Source organism: Crocodylus porosus, unplaced genomic scaffold (assembly GCF_001723895.1).
Source record: "Crocodylus porosus isolate Cpor-Errol unplaced genomic scaffold, CroPor_comp1, whole genome shotgun sequence".
Taxonomy (NCBI): domain Eukaryota; kingdom Metazoa; phylum Chordata; order Crocodylia; family Crocodylidae; genus Crocodylus; species Crocodylus porosus.
Window position 1 is genome coordinate 65,176,312 of NW_017728949.1, and position 22,814 is coordinate 65,199,125.

Consider the following 22,814-nt stretch of genomic DNA (forward strand, 5'->3'; position numbering starts at 1 on the left):
CCCCCCCCCCCCGGCAAAGTCTGCACCCTGGGTGGGTGCCCCTCTCATGTGCCTCCTCCCCCCCAGTTGTGCCATTGAATAAAGTAATTAAAGAACAGGGTACAGGACTTCATATGCTGATGTTTGATTATCCAGATCGATGGGGACACTAATTCTTCTGAATAACCAGCTTTCTATTATACAATTTTCAGTGCTTGAAGAAGCTCTTCAATGAGAAAAAGTGGTACTGCACTTAGCAGTACAACAACTGGGGCAATTATTTCTCATAACAATGCAGTCAATTTGCCTGGAACTATTAAAACATTCACATTAAGCTTACTCAATTGTTTCAGCTTAAAAAAAAATAAAACCCTTGAAAAAAACCTTTTCCAAAAAAAAACACCAAAAAAAACCCACACTCCTCTGTTTCTAAATTTCCAAAATGAAACATTTCAATTTTTCCTTTCAAAGTGACATTTCATTTTGAAATCCATCTACATTTAACTTTACAATATAAAAAGGAAAAATCTGCAAAATGAAATGTTTTGTTTGATCCAAAGGGATTTACCCAGTTATGCATTTTAGTTCTGCTTGACCAGGAAACTAACACCTTAGTTATTCCCAGAGCTCTACATCAGCTACCCTACCTGTTTGTGACATTATTGCTGAAGGCTACACCCCATTAGTCCCTTAGAAAATGCTCCCGCTTCCACCCCATACGATCCCACCAGTTTCAATGGTGCTTCACAGGATATAAATCAATCTCTTCTCTTGGACACCGGTAGGTGCTTGCTTTGTTAGCTCGTTGATATAAATATGAAATATCTCACAGACTCAGCATATAATAGTTTCATATTATGCTGCAGATGTGTCACAGGTAGATAAGAGTTAGCACTCTGAAACGCAACAATTAGCACAAAATAAGCACAATTATACCTGCAATAATTTCAGTTTGCACACATCTGCATGAGAATTGTTTTTTCTTCATTTTTAGTGCCAAAAAAACCCTACAATCAATGGAGGCTTTACTCCTCCTTAAATATAAATGCCAGATTTCTCAATAGTCAAGGTTCCCCTGGCATTTAATATATCCAAGTTAAAATTTTATTTTAAGTCATCCTGGTAACATACCCCATAAAAAACCATCCAAAATGTTATGCAATATGCACAATAAGTAACTTGGACTTCCGAAATTCTTGACATGTATTTAAACGATCAGTGTTAACACTATGGTTAATATAGTTCTTAGAATAAAACGTATGCTCTAATAAAGCAGCGGGGCGCACTCTACACTTTGCTCTATGTACTGGAGTCACATCAGAGTCAGGTAACTGTTTTTCTGATGTTGCTTTGGTAAACTCCAGGGATTCAAACAGCAGCAAATTTTCATTGTTTGAGGGAAAGGTAAAAGGTGAAGGTTAATTTTAACAACCTGACACTTGGCTAATTTTGTGAGTTGTAGCACAAGATCATTGTAAACAGGAGCTGCAAAGCTGCATTCTCAAGTAATTGCCTGTAAAGGCCAGGTCATAGTGATGTAGCAAATGGTAGTGGTTGTCTGCTACTGCATTATTATTTCACCAGCTTGCTCTTCTGCAGTGCTAAGTACCCCAAGCTCAGAACAAATGTTACCTGTGCTTAGCACCTGTGGAAACTACATAGGATTGTCTAGGTTATTTTCACAGGTAAAATGAGCTTGCAAATATCAAAATGCTTATCTCTGGACTTTACTTCTGAACTTATATTGACACCACAATAAAGCAGCAGTTGGGAATCTGTGAAATGTAGGGAGATGTCATTTAAATAGCCATCCTCAGTAGGTCAGCAACACGGAAAGGAGGAGAGTCAGCATCACTGTGCCACTAAATTGCCACTGTGGGACTCCCTAACACCAGGGGATCATCCTGCGGTTACATCGACTTTCCCCTCCAATTTCACTAGTACCTTGGTGCAAAACAGATGTTCCGCGCAGAGAATCTAGTCAATTGTCCGAAAACCCATGCACAACTTCCCAGAGCACCTTCACTTGGATTATGATTCTGGACCCACCTCCCCTCCCGTTTTTGTGCCTTGTAACATCCCTTTGTCTAGTAACAAGGAACAAAGCCACTGACTGCGTTTTTGTCTTGCAATGTCATTTTACAGGTAGAAATAGAGTTAGCACCATGGGGCTATCTAGCACTCCATCCTTCCACCACAGTAGCTACGCTACTAATGTCTATATGAAAGTTGATATGAAACCCTTCACTCACTAACTTGTTACTCCTCAAGATTAGTTAGGTAGATGGACAACAAAAGGTTGGAAGAGTAAAGGGTTATCAAGCCCCCCCCTACCCCCCGTGTCATTTTGTACCAGTTCTGTCACACATATGAACTGAAAACTTGGATGACAATAATCGCTATAAACACTTAGCTCTATGATTTAAGGTAAGATTACCCTCTGAGCAGCAGGCTTACTTGTAGCTTCATTAATTTCTAAGAAAAATACCAATAAAATCCCCCACTGAATTTATACAGCATATACCCCAAAAGGAAGACTTAAATAAATGTTAACAGCAATAACTTCATGTTTATGAGCTCTTCTAGTAGGAAGCCCCAATTTCTGGGAATAATAATATTCTACATCTTTAAAGCACCTCTCATTTTAGTATCTTAAACTGCTTTACAAAAGTTAGCTACCAAGAGCTCACAACACATCCACTTACTTCCGAGAAATTATGCCCTGTTATAAGAGGCCTAAAGTCAAATAGTGAACTTGTGATTCAGGGCAGTAAAGCAGCACCACCAGGATGCAAGTCGCCAGACTTAGGGACCAAATGGGTACTGGACCGGGGTAAAATATGGAGTTGAAGAGGGCAAGTGGAGACCAGGGATGGGACAAGTCAGGAAAGCAGGAGGGTGAGAAGCAAACAAAGTCTATGAGAGGCTGAGATCTATAGACCATTGTAGCATGCTTTGACTACACTGGGGATAACAATTCACCCTTACACAGATTAACCTCAGGGCAGTCTCCTCCACTCTTCTTTAACTTAGAAGTATAGTACTTGAGGTGATCTTCTGGAAAGTCTTAAATTTCATGCTTCACTAACATCAGAGAAAGCTGCACCTGGAAAGCGCTGGCTTTGGGCAATATCTTAAGAGCCAACTAGCCTCCAATTTTTCCCAAGTGATCTTAGAAGTTGATAACAGGGAGTGGTTTTCAAAATATTTTAAGGTGAGAGATAGACACTTCAGAGTCTCAGAAGGAACTTGTAACACCATCTACATTTAAATCAGACTGAAAACTCAGTCCCCTAATATCAGGAAGGGTCACAAGACAACACACTAGCTGGAACAATAATGAAGATAGGGAATAGCCTTGGTAGATACTACGCTACAGAGAAACTAATTAGAGCACATCCTACTGGTGTTGTCATTGATCCAGATACTAAAGGTGTCAGGCAGGAGTTTCATCCATCCATATTAAGGAGTTAATACAAACAAATCTTCATTATGTGGACAGATTATATACCCCCTTACACACACATGGATCAAAAGCAATTTTTGCATTCCAGAACAGCCAATCCATTAAAATTTCAACAGCTGTTTCCCATTCTGACAAACCTTAATATATCCAAAGTTATCCATTGCAGTGAAAGGAAATGGAATCCATTATTTCCGTAAATAACAATTTTTCAGTTTTTTCACCAGGGCTATTTGAAATTGATGAAGATTTCCTTGGGATATTTTACACAAACCCTTTACTAATTTAAACAGCCCAATTTTCAAATCCTCCAAAAAGTTTTGAAAACTCCTCAAATATTTTTCTTTTCCAAAACTATGATATTCACCTCTAGCTTGATTTTTATCTTTATTTTTAACATCCCAAGTTCCCCAACAATTTACTGTCACAGCCACCCTTAGTGATTTGGTTTGTGTACATCTAACAAGAGGATGAGCTTGACAATAATGAGATTCCATAGGTGGGGTTGCTGGGATGCACACTGGTTGGGTCTTTCATTTTGTAGCAATGTGCTGCAAAGACTAAGTTATTATATTAAAAAGGGGAGCACCTTCCCTTCCAGCAGTTTTTCAATGAACTGGCTGCGGGTCCAGTGTTTTGGACAGAACACAATGCTGTCTGTAGGTGTATCTACAAGTGCATTAGATCCAGGAGCAGTTTACTTGCGAGTAAACGCTCCTGGGCAGGCATCTACACATGGAGGGAAGTGGGAGAAAATGTGCTGCTAAAGGCAGCAAGCTAGTCTTACTTCCTGAGGCACTGCAATGGGCGCCTGCCACCACCAGCTGCCCTACCACCTACTAGCTAACCCACTGGCAGATCATGGCAGGGGGCTGGGACCTGCCCCACTCCTGCAGCTCTTTCCAAGCCCCCTGTCTTAATCACCTGATTGGTGGGCGGGGCTGGGACCTGCCCCAACCAGGACAAATCCCAGCCTCTGCTCTGTGATGCTGGGACTAGAGAGCCTGTTCCCTGCTCGGCTCCATGATCACAGAGCTGGGTGGGGAACAGGGTGGGCAGATAAGGATCTCCCAGCCCCCTGCTCCCCAACTGCAATGGTGAAGTGGGGCTGGGCAGATAAGGATCTCCCAGCCCCCACTCCCCAATCACAATCTTGGAGGGAGGAGCTTGAAGCACCCTGCTGCTGGGGCAGGGGGACTAGTTCCTGCTCAGGCTCCAGTGGCAAAGCCCGCCCCTGCAGCAGGCAGCTCCTGGGAGGCAGGGAGCAATCTCCCACCCCCGGTGGCTGGCTAACTGGGAGCAGAGTTAGTAACTGCACAGTTACTAATTGCTACTAACTACTGCACAGGTAGTAATTGCAACTGTTATTGCACCGTTTTAATTGCAAGGAAATTGCACAGTCAGTAATGACAAGTAAATTTGCTACTTGCATTTGCAGGTAACAAATTTACTGGTGATTAGCATGGTTAACTGTGCAGTAAGCATGTGCATATGTAGGTGCACATGCTTAATGCACAGTAAACTACGCAGTAAAGCATCTCATATAGATGACCCTGTGCGTCTTAGACACGCTCTGTGAACACATAGCAGAATGGGCCCCTCAGGTGACTCAAATTTATAGCCTCCTAATGTAGAATCTCAAATGGGTATTCATTGTGGAACAGGCATCAAGATACTTGGCCCTGCAAAGTCTTTCACCTACAGTCTTTCACACACCTCAGTACTTAGGTGGGAGCTTGTGGATCAAACTCTTAGGCTTAGGGGGCCTGTGGTAATGCGTAGTGGGTGCATGGGGGTACACATGCACCTCCTGAGAGCTCTGGTGCACCCCCTCACACCCAGCGCTCCCCACTTAGGCAAGGGGTGGGGGGGATCACCAGCCGGGGAGTGGGGGTGCTAGGAGAAGTGCCACTGGCACTTCTGGGTGCCTTGCTCATGCTTCCAGTGCAATTGCCTGCGGGGATCCCCCATTCCCCGGTCAGTGAGATTGGCCACAGAGTACCCCACCCCCCCAGTCACTAATTGGCCTCGGGGAGGGGGGGGACATGCCCCCCCTGACGCAGGAGGCACCAGTCACCCATGTAGGGGACTAAATTCCGCTTAGATCACTTCAGACATCTCGGCCATTTTGTGGACTTGGGCCTAAACTACTCTGCCCCTAAACTCCCCAGCTTAGAATGAGAATAATAGTACTGCCCTAACTTATACCCATAGTGTGAAGATAAGCATTTTAAAAGACTGTGAGGGACTCAGATACTATAAGGATCAGAGGCACATAAATAACTAAAATAGGTAAAAGTCCAAGCTACTCATATGCAGTTTCTATTCACCATCAAACACCGTCTCTACAAGCAGCTCTCCCTTAACTCAGTCATGACCTGATTCTTGGCTGGACTTCATCTTTTTTGCCTTCTTTCACACTGTCCCTAATTCAGCTTCCCAATTGATGTTCTGCTTTCATAAAAATTGGTGAAAGACTCACCTAAGCAACAATACAGTCACACTCTGTACTTGCTATACTGTGAACCTTCCTGAATTCTTTCAAACAGAGATCATTTTACTGTACAGTCCTAAAAGACCAGAACTCTTATTTTTTCCAGAATTCTGTTCATTACATAGCACAGAGTATGACTGAATTCCCACACAAAATAAATGTGTTATCTATAAAATTGGTTTTATGGTAAGCCAACCCTTATGCTAAAGCTAAGAAATTTTTTTAAAAATCAAATAATAAATTAAGGAATTAAGGATAACTTTTGAAAATGTAGTACAAGTAAAGCTAAGAATAGATTTTTGTTACACTGCGTGCCACTTAACTCAGTACTGATAATTTTATCTTCTATTTTAACTTGGTCAAAACCCCTAGACCCAAATACTGTCTATTAAAATAAGTCTCGCTCTTTGTTTTGATCAAGTTTGATTGCTGTAAGCAGTATTATTGGAAGATTGAATTACAGGCTGTAGAAAGTTGCTATTTAATTAGCATGGAAGCCTTGTATCCTGAATGAGGTAGGGAATAAAAGAGATCCCAATAAAGACAAATTAAATAGTGTTATTCTAAATCATGTTATTAAAGTACTGCTGTATCTCATCCCAAACAACCCACAATACGTATATTGTTGCCTAAAAGAATAGTAAGGAAACTGCTTGCTTCTGCTACAATGATAAAATATGGCATGTTAGAACTAACTGAACTAATTTGAGGCTATATATTTTCCACTGGATGAAAAGGTTCCCTGGTCGCTTTTCACAGGTTACCTGTACCCTGCCCTTTCCAGTGGTAAAAAGGGTCACAATATGGTAAAGGGTCATGATTTTTTTTTTTTTTTTTAGCTTTTGTTAAATGGGAAGGCAACCAGATAAGGAGAAGATTCCTGGCTTGGACCAGGGTGAGAACTCTTCCTCTATGGATTTGATACAGCAGTTTCAAATTATACCTATAGTAGCATTTTCATACTGTAGGATTTTCTGTTCCACATCACGGTTTGAAAAAAAAGGAACAAATCTGTAAAACAACCTAAGTGACTATTAACAGGTGATGGCAAAGACTGTGTAGAGATCAGGCTGGGCACATACAATCATGCCAGACTGGAGGCACCTGATCTCGGAGGCTAAAAAAGTCCTATGCTTAGCTAATATTCGAATAGTGGTTCTCAACATTTTAGACTCAAGGCACCTCTTAGAAAATGCCAGCTCTTAGTTTCCACTAATTTTTTGGCTATAAAAAAAATTAGAGGATTTTTTTCTGTTGCAAGGAGCTGAGAAAGACTATAACACATCCAATTGTTTTGGATGCTATGGATTCCTATTTGAAATCTGTGTCTATCTTGTGAATCATTATTGGGTGTGCAAACACCTATGCGTGTTAATATTTCACAGCCCCTAAATGGCAACCATAAAAAGGCTGCACAGCACCCCAGGGTGCCATGCCATTCTGATTGAGAATCACTGCCTTCGAATTCCAGGTACTGCATATATAAGCCAAGGAGTTTGATTGAATTAAACCAGGGAAACAGGACGAGTAACAAGATTCCATTCATCCCCATCACTGTTGATCCTAATAGATGAAACTGGAAGGGAAGAAGGCCTATGCGCGCGCGTGTATATATTTATATAAATATAATACGCCCACAGTAATGAATTTGTATTTTCTGTGAAAACGGAAACTTGACTATTATTCCCTTTCAGGATGGCAGGAGTATGTATCCAGTAATGATGCACTTAATCCAGAGAAGATAGCTAAGTAAATTTTTAAAAGGGTTGAAAGTGTTTACACATTGAAACTCTAAATGACTGAAAAAATAAATAGAGTGAGTTACTATAGTCCTGAAAAGCTTACGCACCGATAAATTATGTAATGTATGTTTTACATTCCTACCACTTTCTGCTATTGCTGTAAAAACCTGCAGTTACTGCGTGGTATATTGGCATGGTGTATTACTTGTCAACATGGAAATGGATATTTTTATCTGCCTCTTGAGCCTTCTCAGGTTTGTGTGTCTTATTTGGCCATGACAAACCACTAAATCTCAATATTTATCTCTAAATCGGATATTTAAGAAATGTTCTGCACTGAATAAGAATCCCAGGGTATTTCTGCTTCAAATACCACAGCCTACTATATTTATTTATTTATTTTAACCAATCACAGTCACTTGGGAAAGTTGTGCTAGTATAACAGTTTTTGCTTGGTATAATAACGTAGGCTCAAGCAGTGCTCCATCAACCACAAAAAGGACATTACTGTCAGCTGTTTCTGAATGAACTTCCCTTTGTCATAATTTAATCAACCTTCATTTTTAATCTGCATACATAAAAGATTAAATGCAGGAAGCCATAATTACTTTGAAAAACACTTGCTGAATAATTTAATCTCACTGCATAGTTTCTTCTATACCAAGAACCTCAGAAAAATACTTTAGGGCAAATTCATCTTGGTAGATCTATAAGCTAAATCTCAGATCCCTGGCAGAATTAGTTTTTAAATTCTACATCAGCGCACAAATGTTCCCTCTGCAAGTGCTGTTATATACTTAGCATAAGTTGTCTGCATAGCCATACCTTACCAAGTACGCATCTCTAAAAAAGGCCAGAGATTGGCCAAAAGGAAACATTTTTACCATCAGCCATTTTCAATACCAAATCTTCTGACACCAAAAATGGAAAGGAATTAAGGTCCTATTGGGAAGAAAAATATCCCCCTGTCGTAAAGAATATCTGAACTTCAACAGCTATTACACATGTGGAATAGCTCTGCTAGAAACCTAGCTGGACTCCTCTGCATTGCCTCCCTTTCCTATTTCGTGTCCTGGTGGGACAAGGCATTTAGCAGAATTTGCGGGTTCGTTAGAAGCCGGGAGCACTTCTGCTATGGCCTCCAACTTCAACCTCTGGGCTGTCAATGGTGCACCACCCCAGCCCCCTTTGCATCGCCAAACATGCATCTGTTAATGTCATAATGTTAACATATTTTCAGGCTGGTCTTCATCGAACCATTAAGTTTGTCATGCACTAGGAAGATATGCTGGACTTTTTGTATCGTAAGAGTCCATGTGCGATGAAACAGGAAGGAAAGGGAAGACATCTGAACAAAAGCTTTTCTAATGGAATCCATTAAAAGGAATCCATTCTGACCTCCTCTATATCACAAGCCATTACATTTCACCCAGTTACCCCTATATGGAGTCTAATAATTTTTTTTGGGTCAAAGCATATTTTCCAGAAAGAAATCCAGTCTTAATCCAAGTATATGAGGAAACAGAAAATCCATCACTTTCCACGATACATTTATTTTAATATCTCCTTCACTGTATAAAAATTCTTATTTCTAATTGGAATTTCTCTGGCTTTTTTTTTTTCTGATCACAGGTGCTTGTTAATCTGTTCTCTACTAGGCTAAAGAGCCCTATAGTTACCAACATATTTCTCCCCATGAGATCCCTTATACATTGTAATCAAATTACCTCTCTGTCTTTTGGAGAAACTAAACACATTGATCACTAAGTCTCACAATCTAGCCTTCTCTAACCCTTGAATATCATTTTGTATCTCTACTGCAACTGCTCCAATTTTTCAGCACACTTTTTAACATGTAAAGATCAGACCTGGAAGCAGCTTTTCTGTATTAGTCTCACTAAGTGCATATATACAGAAATAAAATACCTACCTAATCCTATACAGTATTCCCCTGCGTATATGCAAGGATAGCATCTGTCTTTTTTGCTATGGCATCTCACTGGCAGCTTGCATTCAGTTCTTTCCCTCTCTAACCTCCATTTCCTTTTCAAAACAGGACTCCTGGCTTTCATGGATCCAGCCCCTGTTCGATGGGGCAAGTGTTCGTTCTTTGTACGATTTGCATTTATATGCACTAAAAACCATTTTGTTTGAATGGGACCGTCTTACCAAGTGATACACATGCCTTATATTACTGCCTTTTCCTTACCATTATTTACTCTTTGTCATCTACACACTTAAATAGTGGCAATTGTAGATTTACTTCAAGGTGACTGATGAAAAGTTTGAGTAGCCCTGGGGATATTACCAGTCTGAAACAAGCCCATTAGACGCAACTCAGTCCAAGGTTGATTCTGTATTAACAACTACTTCCTGAAGTGTGCCAATCAGTTCTTAATTAATTTAACATGTAATATTAAATTAGCGATAATGTAAGGAACAGCTGAACGTCCAGTCCCTTTGATCTGCAACTGATCACCAAGAGACTGTAGCCCTCTCTGATGCTACTCATGTGCTACTAGTAAAATGGTACTCGAGAACCACTACCAATTAGGCCAACGCATTATGCCGTTAGCATAGTCCTAACAAATCCTTGTCTCTACTTAATCATTTTTAGGTAAATTGAGTAGTATTCCAAAAAGATGTTCCGGGTGGCAACTTTTAAAACAAGGTTACAAACCATTTTTCTTCTCTATAAAGTTACTCCAACCAGAATAAATGGAGAAAGCAGGACTTGACAACCGAGACAACTGTGAGACAACTGTTGCCCAGCTTGGAGATACTCAGCAGCCTAGAGAAGCCAGGCCACTAGTCACTTCATGTCAGTACTGCCTTTTCATCAACTACATGCTAGCTTTATAAATAGGTTTCCCCTTTTCGCTGAAACCTATTGACGTTTTTCCTGTCCAAGTGGTTCTTCTTGATAGCATTCCCTTCCAACAAGAGTTCTGTAAAGGGGATGATTCTCTGCCAACAATTGATCCCTAGTGAGATAAAAAGTCCCACTGACCCCCTGAACCTGAGCTTGCATATGAGACGTTCTGCCTCTCTTGCTCCACTCAAAAAAATTAATAAATCAAGAATTCTTAGGATTTTCTCTCCAAAAAAAATCTCAATTTTAGGAACGTGCACTATGTTCTGAGGGTTGTTCTCCAGTATGTTGATGAGTTTCCCAAAAAAATGAGCCTTAAGCTTCGCTTTATTGTTTTATGCCTCTTCTGGGATCCTAAAATAGTCCCTGCCACACTTCTAGCTTCTCTCACTCCTTGGAGTCTCAGAACAGCAGAGACTCCCTCCGCCTAAAGAAGGGTGACTGCGCTCGAAACCTTGCTAAGAACATTTTTCCCCAACTACTCAGTTGGTCTAATAAAAGATAAATTGCATCTACTCAAAAAACCTTGCCTGCCTAAAATAGACTTGAAGGCTACCTTCTGTGCTAGCAGCAGTAAACTCTCCATGATTTTCCTTATCTTTACATTGTCACACACTGCATTTTCTTCCAGAAGTTCTCTGTCCTAAAGCTCATTAAGTGAGATAATCAAGCTTTCCCCATTGGGTCTCAGTAAACTGGTTCAAAAAGTAGTTCAGTCTTAACCTTATTTCTGTCACAGTGTTTATTTCCCTAGCAGACTTCAAAACTAACTTGAAAAAAAATGAATGGTGCATGTATCTCAAAAGAAAGAACCACAGGAGGAATAATGGGGCCTTTGAAAAATGTGGACCTACTATCTGTTAACTCTCTAGTGCATATATAGGCACTAATTCTATGGATGCTTCAAGGCTCAAGCACCCACCAAAAAAAAAATATATATGTATATATATGGGTGCTCAGCACCCATGAACCATGGCCATTTTGGTTTTATGCGATACATGTTAAATCTCTGTCAGGTTCAAAAACTTTGCCCTGAAACCAAGTTTTTACAAGCTGGTACCAGTAGATGGCAAACGTGGATTATGTGGCTGCACAAGGAGCCCAAATTAGACCAATGCACCGCAATTCATGGTGCAATAGTGGACAGGAGTTGAGCCAGAGGTAGTGTGGGCCAAAGCTCCCACCGGCAAAAACCAAAGTTGGTGCCTATGAGTGCATCTGTTCGTAAGGGGTGTAAATACAACCTGCCAGTATCAGATTCTCCACTGTGTCACAAGTAGGGCTAAGGAAACAAAACTTCCTCTCTACTCGGTGTTGGTGAGACCCCGGCTGGAGTACTGGTTGGAGTTCTGGGTGTAACACTTCAAAAAGATGCAGAGAATCTTGCAAGGGTCCAGAAAAGGGCTACAAGACTGATTAAGTGTCTGGAGGGCAAACATTATGAGAAAAGACGAAAGGATCTGGAACTGTTCAGCCTGGGAAAGAGAAGACCGAGGGGGGATTTCTATAGGTACGTAAGGCACCATCTATAAGTATACAAGGGATGAGTATCAGGAGCTGGGAGAAAGACTGTTCACCAAAGCACCCCAGGGGAGGACAAGGAGCAATGGCCATAAACTGTTAGAGAATGGGTTCAGGTTTTATGCAAGTAAGAACTCCTTTATGGTAAGGGTGACCAGAATCTGGACTAGACTGCCCAAGGAGGTGGTGTAGTCTCCAACCTTGGAAGTCTTCAAGAGGAGACTGGACAGACACCTTGCTGGAATAATTTGATCTCAGCAGTATTCCTGCCCAGAGCAGAGGACTTGATCTTTTGAGGTCCCTTCCAGCCCTTAATTTCTATGATTCTTTCATTCTATTTGTATCATTGAGGCAGGAACTGCATAGTCACAAACACAGATATTTGCCTCTTTTCCATTCACCTACTAAATGCCAATCACCTGGCTGTTACCAGCCAGGCACACTGCCAATAGGAACGGTTCTGTTATGGATCCAATCCAAAATTATTCTGAACCGTAGTATCAACAGAGTACACACAATAAATAGGCCTATATCATCACACTATCCTTGACTGAGTTGTAAAAATTCTTCTCTCTCTTTAGATTAGAAAGTCAGATGCGCTGATACAAACCTGTGGATTACACTAACCATCTGCATTTTAATCATACAGACTGTCTCATGAAATATGAAGTCAAATACCTTAAATGGTGCGTCTCATGTGTGTATGTATACGTATGTAATACATACTGTAAGTTTCATTCATAAATGTAACAATGACAGAGAATAATAACTGGTTGGTTTGACAAGACCTATTTTTCATATAGCCACATTGACTGGCATACATTCCATTTCCAACCTTAAATGCTTTAATCAGAAAAACAATTAAATATTTCCATTTTACTGCCCATGACCAATAAGAGGTTAACTGAACTGAATTCCTGAATGAGAACTAAACATTAGCAATTTTCAGCTGTTCTGGAATTTTACAGATTTCCCCCAAATCTATTAATAATTAGTAGGGCAAGCCAGATATTTCCTCAGCAAACCTTTTCTTGGGTGAAAAATACCTGGGCCTGCTAATTTAAATGCATTTTTCCCTAGTAAATGTCCAACATATTACAAATGCACATATGCATTTGATGAGCTTATTATCCTATTGCTACTGCAATAAAGTGCAGTACCATCAGGAAGATTTAGTGTGACTATACAATCATAGTATTACAGGGCAGTGAAAAAGGATTGCAAATTGTGGGTCTGATCTTGCAATCACTTATTCATTTGAGTAGCCCAAAGGAAGCCAGTGAAGTGTTTTCTTAACCAGTGAAATACAACTGCATACTGATTATTCATGGGCTGAATTTAGCCCAGTGAGTCTTGCATTTTTTAAACTTCAAAATAAAAAATAACTCCCACCAGAATTTCAAAACAATCTATTTTCATATATGATGTACCATCATTGGAATAATTACATTTTTATTAATTAACTAATTATCCTTAATAATATCAATGCTAACTATGTATACAACTATGGACCATTACACACTGCTGTCTTATTTAGGCACCGTGATACCACAGGGATCAATTCCACTTGGGTCACACATCCATATCACTTTCTCTTTCTCTTCTCTCATACCTCTCTCTCCCCTCTTCACTCTCTCTCCCTGAATCTCTCCTCTTCTCTATCTTTCTCTCCTCTTCTGTCGTCTGTCCCCCTCCTTCCCTCCCTCCAGAACCCAGCCGAAGCTGTAGTTCACCTGGAGCCCCAATGGTCAGCGCATACACTATCAGGATACAGTCAGTGATAATATAGTACACTTACTCACAACAATCTCAGTCGTAATAAAGAGCCTAAAGGCTCTAACTCTTAGTAACAAGGACTCTTTGGGGTTTAATGTTGACAAACTGTGCTAGACACTAACATCACATCCCATTTGGACATGGTGCTAGCCCGACTAATCTGCTGAACATGGGGCCAACATAAAATAGGGACCCTAGCTCACTGTTAAGTATTCAGGATTCCCAGACCCCCTTTTTTGGATCTACCAAAAGGACTTCAGGTTTACGAAATACATCACCTAGTACTTACTGATCACTAAACAGATGTTTAGATGATATCATTCATATCCACTTTTCACCAAACGTTGTGACCTTTCCATGAGACAGAGAGACCCATTTACCAGGAAACTGAGGTGTTTTGGTGTCTTGCACCTTTATTATCCATTGTTTTCCATCTGCTGGCCTTCTGAAATGTCTAGAAATTAATTCTCCAAAATTTCCCAGTGCTTCCACTTAGACCATAAGTGGTCTGTTTTCTGGTCACCAAGGTCTATAGCTCAAGCTGTTACTGAGGACTATTTTGGTTCAGACTGCTAGCAGCCTTAGGTATTTCCGTACACACTGATCAACAGCTGCAGCAATCCATGCTTCAGTAAGACTGACAAGGGATATTGTAATACCTTTAGGACCCAATTAAAAAAAAAGCTTTTTTATGTCTTGAAGAATTTCTTGAATTGCTTTTGAATACAAGCATTTTCTTGTAGTGTTTGCAACCCAAGCATCACAGCTCTAGAACACTGAAATTAAAATTAATTTACATTTAAACATTTGACTAGTTATGTTGGATTTAATGGGATTATATCTTCATGTAAAATTGAGCACATTCCTGTGTGCAGCATCAGACCCTTCACTCATTTTTCTCTGGTCGCTGAAACAGAAAACTTTGATAGCATGCATAAATGGCACAAATATTGAAAGACTAACCAATTGCCCATCAACAATGTTGGGGAAGGTGTGGGCGGGGACAGAGGCCTGCATCAGCCCCCCACCTTCCTCCTCCCCCCATGCCTGCCCCCTTTCCCTCCCTGTGCCGTGGGGCTGGGCCCACCCCCACCACCCTCCCCACTGCTGTTTTGGGGCCAGGCTGGGCCTGGCACACTCCCTGCACCCTGGCCTTTGGGGCTGAGCCAAACCAGGCTTGGCCTTGCACGCCGCCCCCCACCCTTCCCACCACTGTTTCAGGCCCATTTTACCACCCCACCCCTCCATCCACTGGGCACCCGCCTGCCTCCCCTCTCCATGAATTTCAAGGTGGGGAGGGGCACGGACAGAGCGCCAGGAGCAGGGGCCAAGGAGTAAGACCAGTGCTCCTGGCCTCATCCCACTCCATCACTGCCGCCTCCTAGGAAAAGGGTGGAGGTAGGGAGGCAAGGCCAGCTGTGATGGCCTTGCCCCCCTCCTCCTTCCCCTTTGTCCCCTCCATCATGGAGGTGTCAGGGCCCACCCTTCCCCCACACTGTGGCGGGCCTGGGCCCATCCCCTGCCCCTCTTGGAGCACTCTGATTGGCTGCCAAGACAGCCAATCAGAGTGTGAATAAACCATTTCGGGCAGACAGACAGACAAGCAGACACACTAAGGATTTTGTAATAATAAAATAAAGAGACGTCATCTTTCTGCTTTAATCTTTTAAAGATCACCAGAAAATCACCAGTAAGGGCATTTGTTTAGCAGTGATGCTGTAGAGGAAAGAAATACTTCTGTTACAGAATACAATTTTGTCACAGCCAAAAAGTACAATTCTGCACCAAATATATGGTTAGCTAATAGCAAAGATTGACCAGTCAGTGATATGGCTGATATTTCAGAAAGGGAAGTATACCCATCCAGTACCAATACAAGATTTATGCAGAATATAGCTAATGGCTTCCTAACTAGTTAAAAAGTAATGAATAGTCTGATTGAAAAGATAAAAGAAAAAAAATAGAGGTGCTGTGGTTTTAGAACTGAAAACAAATAATAAAAATCTGTATTAAAATAAAATGAATGCAATCTTAGGGAAATTGACACTTTCAGATAAGAAATAGTTTTTCTTGATGCACTACAAATATTCCCATGTTGATGAGATCTGTTGCCCTGTGTATGTTTCTTTCAGAAGGTGTTCTTTATCTCAGCATATGTGCCACAAGATACAAGGTTGCCAGGACAAACGCACATTTTTACTGAGCAGAAAGGTAAATAAAGTAAAAAATGTGCCATGTGTTGGCACACAACTCAATAATACTCAGGAAGCGTAGTAAATTTCGTGTTGAAGTTGTTCCACTTTCTGGTTTTTTCCAATAAGCAGCCTTATATCATAAAAGAGCTAGAGGTAGGAATTTCTTCCAAATTTCTTTGGCAAATTACAACCATTTCAAGTGCTAGTACCACTATTCTCATTTGCTGACTTGTACATTTTAAATCTTAACCGTAGTATGCATTATGCTTATAGAAAGGTACACTCAACCACACCGTAATGCAACTCTTCTATCAATATGCATATTAATTGAACAAACACACATCCCGACTAAAATGATTTAGAATCTTGTGCAATTCTGGTACAGCAGAACTGAGAACCAAAAAGTGAAATTGCGTATACTGTATTTACTGGATTCCAAGCCCCACATCTTGGAATCGAGCACAAAGTGATGGGAGAGTATGCAACCACTTCAACTCCAGCTCTAGACCCTCCTGGGGTGGGGCCAGAGCCACTGCTTGCCCCCTCCCACCACCTCTGTTTCCATTGCCTCTTGCTCCTTGCAGCCTTGCTTCCCCCTGCCATGTCCCCACTCACATAGCCTCGCACCCCACCCACAGGCTAGAGACAGACATTACACATAAACTGGTTTACGTGATCAGAAACTGGTTTAAAGCTGTAAGAAAACATATATTCAGTGCACATAAACCTGTTTGAAAATGGCTGAAACCACTTTGGGATAATCCTGGTTAAATGTAGTATCAGACCTAACTGACTTGGGCCAAATCGGTTTATGCAATATCTGTCCCAGATCTCTTCCTGGTTTAAGATAAACCAGACAACCCCAGTATCCCAGAATGCTCTCTCTAGCCTGGGTGAGGCTCTCTGCTCCACAGCAGGGCTGGCCCCTCCCCTCTGTGTCTGCCCAGCTTTTTCCTGTCAAGCAGGGATTATTCCCTTGTCCCTGCTGCCTTACACAGACACCTCCGCATTAGCTCGCAGACCATGTGCTGACTACAATCTGTGCTGTGGGAGATGATCAAGGCAGACAGGCTTTTTGGAGCTAATCAACAGGTAGCTTAACATCCTTGACTTTAATGTCCTTGGAAATGCTGTTTGAGAAGAGCCATTTGCTCCTCCCCCGATACTTCCTGCTAAGTGTAAATTCCCCCTTCCCCTCTGCCTTGCTGAGCTGTCTGTATATTAGCCAGCAGACCACATGCTGTATCTGTGCTGAATCAACAGGTAGCTCATAATGTCTCTCTTTTTTCTTAATGGGGCAATAAACACTGAGATAGGGATGATAAACACTGTTTATCACACACTGAAACACACCCCTCCCCCCAGCTTGCTTGCCTGTCAGTTTGCTGCAGACAGTGCAGAAGCAGGGAAGGAGAGTGAAAAGCTTGGTATCACCAACAGATGCACCCCCCCTTTATCTCAGAGTGCTAGCCCAGGGCTTGCGGCTGGCAACACTCCCACCCCTTGAGCACCCAGCAGGGAAAAGCCTGGGACCTTACAGGCAGACGTCCCTAATGAGAAGGGAGGTCCTGCCTGTAGGGTCAGACTTGATGGGGGTTGGACTTGATGATGTCTTCAGGTCCCTTCCGAACCTAGAAACTATGAAAGTCCTGCCAGGGCCTGGCCATGCCCTTCCCCTCCCTCCCTCCCCCCCCCGGCCTCTGCTCAACTCTGTGCAAGGGAAAGGAGGACTGCTCTAGTACCCCCAGCTTATAGCCTAAGCCACTGGAGGCATGTGTCTGAATTTCCTCAGTCCAGAGGGATTGTCTTTGTAGTTGGAAACCAGTTTAGCCTAGCCAGGTTAGACTAACCTGCAAAGGTTGAATCAATTCCAGCTCAGTCTTTTTGAATGTCTGTCCCTAGCCCCAATCTCCCTTCCCTGCTGCTTACCTTTGCTCCATCCCCACAGGCTCCATCCCCACTCCTCCAAACTAGGACATGGAGCATGTGCTTTTTCTGGCCACATCCCAGGCCAGCAGCAGTGGCTGCAGCATAGCTGGTCTCTGGGGCCCAGCCGGTGCTGCTGCTGCTGGTAGCAGGCAGGCTTGAGCCGAACAAGCGTATGCACCATGCCCCAGGCTGGAACAAGGACAGAGCCTCCGACACTGGACCAAGGGTAAGTAGCAGGGGTGGGAGAGAGGCAGCAGGGCAGAGGCTGTTGGGGAAGGGATGGGATTGAAGGCTGCAAGGAGGGACAGGTAGAGGTGATGAGGGGAGATGCAGCAAGGAAAACAGATATGAGGGGTCAAGGGCCAAGGACCAAGCTACATGCCCCCTCCTTGCCCCTCCTCACTACCCTTCCCTCACTGTCTGCCCCTCTTCCACAGTTTTCCTGGCTGCAGCAGTGGGGCAGGGGTGGGGGGTGGAGGATGAGGGAGTCAAATTTAAGATGACCCTCCAATAATTAATTCTATACATGGAAAAATTGTAACAACTTTATAAATTTTCCATGCATACAATCTAATAATTGGGGGGGTCCTCTTAAATTCAGGGTCATCTTGGATCTTGGTAAGTATGGTAAATATAAGAAAAGCTTAGTCCATTGTTCAACCTGACAGAAAAATACAAAATAATTCCTTGACCCTACCATGAACCAGACAGAATAACCTCTCATTCCAAATTCTTCACATAAATTAACATAATTCGAAGTTTAAGGTATGAAACACCAAAGTATTTTTAAATAACGTTCTTTGTAGATTTGAGAGCAGCTTCTTATTGATAAAAATGATGATGAGAAAAGCTGATGTGGGGACATAATTGAGAAAGCTCAGGCCAGGGGTCACAACACAGATTTTAAAGAGGGGTGACATCTTTCCATGTCCCCAAACCAAACTGCCCTCTGTGCAGCATGCGAGTGCAAGGATTTCAATTAAAATTTGTGTTTGTGTTCGTTACACGCTTTACTGTCCTGTCCTTTGAGGATCCTTTAAAATGTAATCTTATTTGATTCATTAATTTCCCTTTACACTCAGGGAAAGAAGACTAGAGACACACAATAATACAATTTTTTTTTAAATGGGGGGAGGGGGAGAATTGTTCTCTTGAGAAAAAGTGGAACTGATGAACAAGAATGATGGTAAATTCTGTTTCAAGGAACTTACAGATCAGGTTGGTAGAAAATTTAGGGGGAAAATTTAGGGGGAAAACCCCCTGGAGATGCAAGAATGGCAGTGGGGAAGGCAGCAGACAAGAGAGAGCTGGTTTTAAAGATCTTCCATGCATAGAGATACTTTATAATATAGAATTGACAGACAAGGATATCTCCTCAGCGGGGCTCTGCATAACAATGCAAGAGTTTTTCTGTGAGGATCTATTTGCTGGGTCAACGTTAGAAGCATATAGGGCCGGTCTTTCCTCCGGTCCCTACAGCTCTCCTATAAGGAAGTCAGACTGTTAGGGTCTCAGTGTGCATAGCACTGCTTGGGAATGTGAGGTAGGCTCCTTTCATATCTCCAGTGACAGGGCATACAAAGGGCACTTTCCCCTGACAGTACAGAACTAAATGCAGACTCTGCAAGAAATACAGTAGACCGCCTGTGACTATTTTTCTTCTCCTTGACGTCTCAACCTTTTCTGTAGTAGAAATTCCTTCCTCGGGAAAGACTGATAGAAATTACCTGAATTTACCAGGAAAAAAAAGATACATAACCCTTATAAAAGTACCCACTGCAAAGGTGAGAATAGGAAGAATCAATCCATCGCCACCTTTTGAAATTTCTGGTGAGAGCTCCGACAAGCATATTTAATATATATGTGATCCAAGATTAACAATTTTGCAAGCACGGCAGTGCTATGGGAATCAGAGGGTATGCTGTAAAGAAGGAAGACATTGCTTGATGACTCGGTGCTAATTAGCCATCCCATTCCTTTAAAGCACATAGGAAGTCCTGTATCTATTTGAACAGAATCCTGCACTCAGGCAAAGCCCAAAATGAATGCACTGTCACTCTGCACATGCTCAAAGATCCATGTGCACAGCAGAGTGCAGGCTCATTGCCTTCCCTAGCAAAATTTTACAATAATACAACTCTTCACTTATACCTGTAGATGGGTCTACAAAGATATTCCTTTACTGCCTCATGCACACACACACATACACACATTTTTTCCCCATATGAAATGAATTAGTTATGGCAGGGAGACACCTAGCTTTCCCAGATAAGGAAACTCTGCATTAGGAAAATACGTGAAGTACCGGGGCTGCAAACACTTGCATGCATTTAAGCATGTCTGTAGCTGCAAGTGGAATGAGACCATTCAAATAAATACTTTTATACAGATGCATGCATTTTTAAAGGATCTGGGCTCGCTTCTGTAGCGCTGTTTAACATTTTGATCAGAATCCATAGCTGAGATAAGAAGCTTGCTGTCTTGCCCTACTACCGTTTAAGACGTAAATAACAGAACGTCGCATCTCTTCCATCCTCCAACCGGACATTCCCCAAGCCATATACTTTTCAGGCTTTTCTGATGTTTAGATCCCTTTGTTTCAGATCAAGAAGGTTCAGTTTCTTGTAGAAAAGTTACATAACACAGGCGGCGGCCCAATAGTTGGCAGCCCTGCCCAATATCAGGGATGGTGTGCTAAGAGTGGGGCAGGGCTTCTGGCCAGCACCAATTTACTTTCCAGCTGGTCCCTGCTCCCCACAGAGCAGCCCGTGGTCACAAGAAGGTCTAACACTTAACTGATTTAACTATTTACACTTTACAAAATGAGAATAATAGGAAAGGCTATTTACAAGTGAACCGAAATGGCATAACCAGAACCATAAAACAAACCACAATGCATTAGTCAACCCTTGACTCAAGAACCACAGGGAAGGTAACTGGAGGCTTTCAGCCACTGCTGAGATGCTACCACAAGGAAGCAAGGTGGTCGCTCCCTGCAGCTCCAACAGGCTTTCCAATAAGTAACAGACTGCAACGGGTTAAGCTCTTCTGCTCTGCAACAATCAAATTGTATCAAACCCTAACACCCCAAAGAGGCTGAAGGGTGACCCTCCCTGACAATGAAAAAGGCAAGCAACAAGCCACGAAGTGGGCTCCTGCAGCACTCAGCGTGACCCAAGCACAAAGCTCAGGGACTCCATCCAATGACAATCAGCTGCAGAATAAGGGACAGGACTGAGTCCCCTCCGGGGCAGTCAGTGGCAGAGGGTCAGCAGCACAGGCAGCTCCCAGGGGTCGTTGCTCCAAACCCCTGCTCCAGATGACTGGTCAGGCACCCCACATGTCTCGTGTCTCGCCAGTCCCGCTCCGAGCGCCAGTCTGTGGCCCGAGCTCCCAAGGACCCTCGAACTGGCACTCTGCTGCTCCTCAGGATCCCAATGCCTTGCTTGCTGCTGTCCCCCATCCCCAGGGAAGGTGAGGGGTTTCCTCAACTCACTGTCCCAGGTCTCTGCTCCAGATAAGGATGCCGCCTGCACTCCTGGCTGCTGCCTCTTCTCCGCAGTGGAGTGGGGGGCCGACTGCCACCCCTAGCGTCCAGGACACCTGGCACGTCCAGGCCAGTGCCCCAAGCCCTGGCCGCTGCTCCCTCTCTGCTGCAGGGCTGGAGGCACGGCTGACCACCTCTGCCGCCTTCCCCCAGGGCCTTCAAGGCTCTTCAGAGAGGTCTCTCTGCTGGGTCAGCTCACCCCAGCTCTTCTTAGGCCTCCTGCACCGTTACCTGGAGTCACTCTCAGCAGCTCCCACACGTCAGTTCGGCTGCTGCTTTTATCCCCTCCAGCCATCCCTCCCTGGCTTTCAAACTGGCCAACAGGACTCAGGGTGGCGGGCCCCCAACCCTGGCCATCCCCCTTCCCTGCGAATGAGGGGATTGAAAACCCCTTCTTCGGATTGACTTCTCCTTTTCCACAGGGCAGGGCTCCCTTGCTCCACCCTTGGGGTCGCTCAGAGATCACTGACACTGTTTCTAGCCCAGGGTAAGTATCTCAAGCCAATCTGATGAGCTCACATTGGCGCTCTGTGACAGTTATTTCTTTTTTCATCATTTATATGAGTGAATATTGTGATATTTAAGCCCATGTCTACAGAATAAACTTAAAATGCCCAGAAGTGGTGCCCTCAAGTACCAAGCATTGCATAGTGCTTTGCACAGACTGCCTCAAAAGTAGAAGCAGTATGGCTTCATCCATGTGGCAGTGCTTATGAAGTAATTAGAAGAGCTGTGCAAAGCTTCGGGACTCAGAGGAGATTTGGCCCGATTCGGTGGCCGAGTCTCCAAACCCGAATTGAATCAGGGGACCAATTAAGAGGTCCAATTAGATTCAAAGGTCTCTGAATCAATTCAGAAAAGATTCAGAGAGCTTCAGTGATTCAGGCAGTCCTTGCCGGCTGCAGCATGGAGCTGGACCTGAATTGTAGCAGTAGAGCTAACTTTTCACATAATTTGCCACAAAATATTCCCTAATCCAAAGTAATAACTTTAAAAATTGTTGCATACTTTTCCAGGATTACATGCAGGTCATAATGTTTTGTTTTCACTAACGTATGAAAAATGACAATAGTATAAAACTTATACCTAAAGACTATAAATATAAAATCAATTTACATAGGCTCAGATTATGGAGGCCCATAGTCATGGTGAGCACTTAAAGGAGCATTTTGATTGTGCATTCATGTTTGTGACTCAGTCCAATTTACCATAGCCAGATTTTAATCCCATTTTTTAAGCTGGACTCCATGCTGGTAAGTAGGGCCAGGGGAAGGGATTGGACCCCTGCTGGGCCAC

The 22,814-nt window shown here is 42.9% G+C and overlaps 1 long non-coding RNA gene across 1 annotated transcript in view; it reads right to left on the reverse strand.

Moving 5' to 3' along the window:
- Positions 1-397: 397 nt before the first annotated feature.
- LOC109322604 overlaps positions 398-22,814 on the reverse strand; it is a 25,846-nt gene continuing 3,429 nt past the window's right edge. Inside the window, exons 3-4 of the long non-coding RNA XR_002104428.1 lie at positions 3,858-3,863; positions 398-408 (exon numbers count right to left, since the gene is read on the reverse strand). This is a non-coding gene — a long non-coding RNA (uncharacterized LOC109322604). The remainder of the gene's footprint in view (positions 409-3,857; positions 3,864-22,814) is intronic.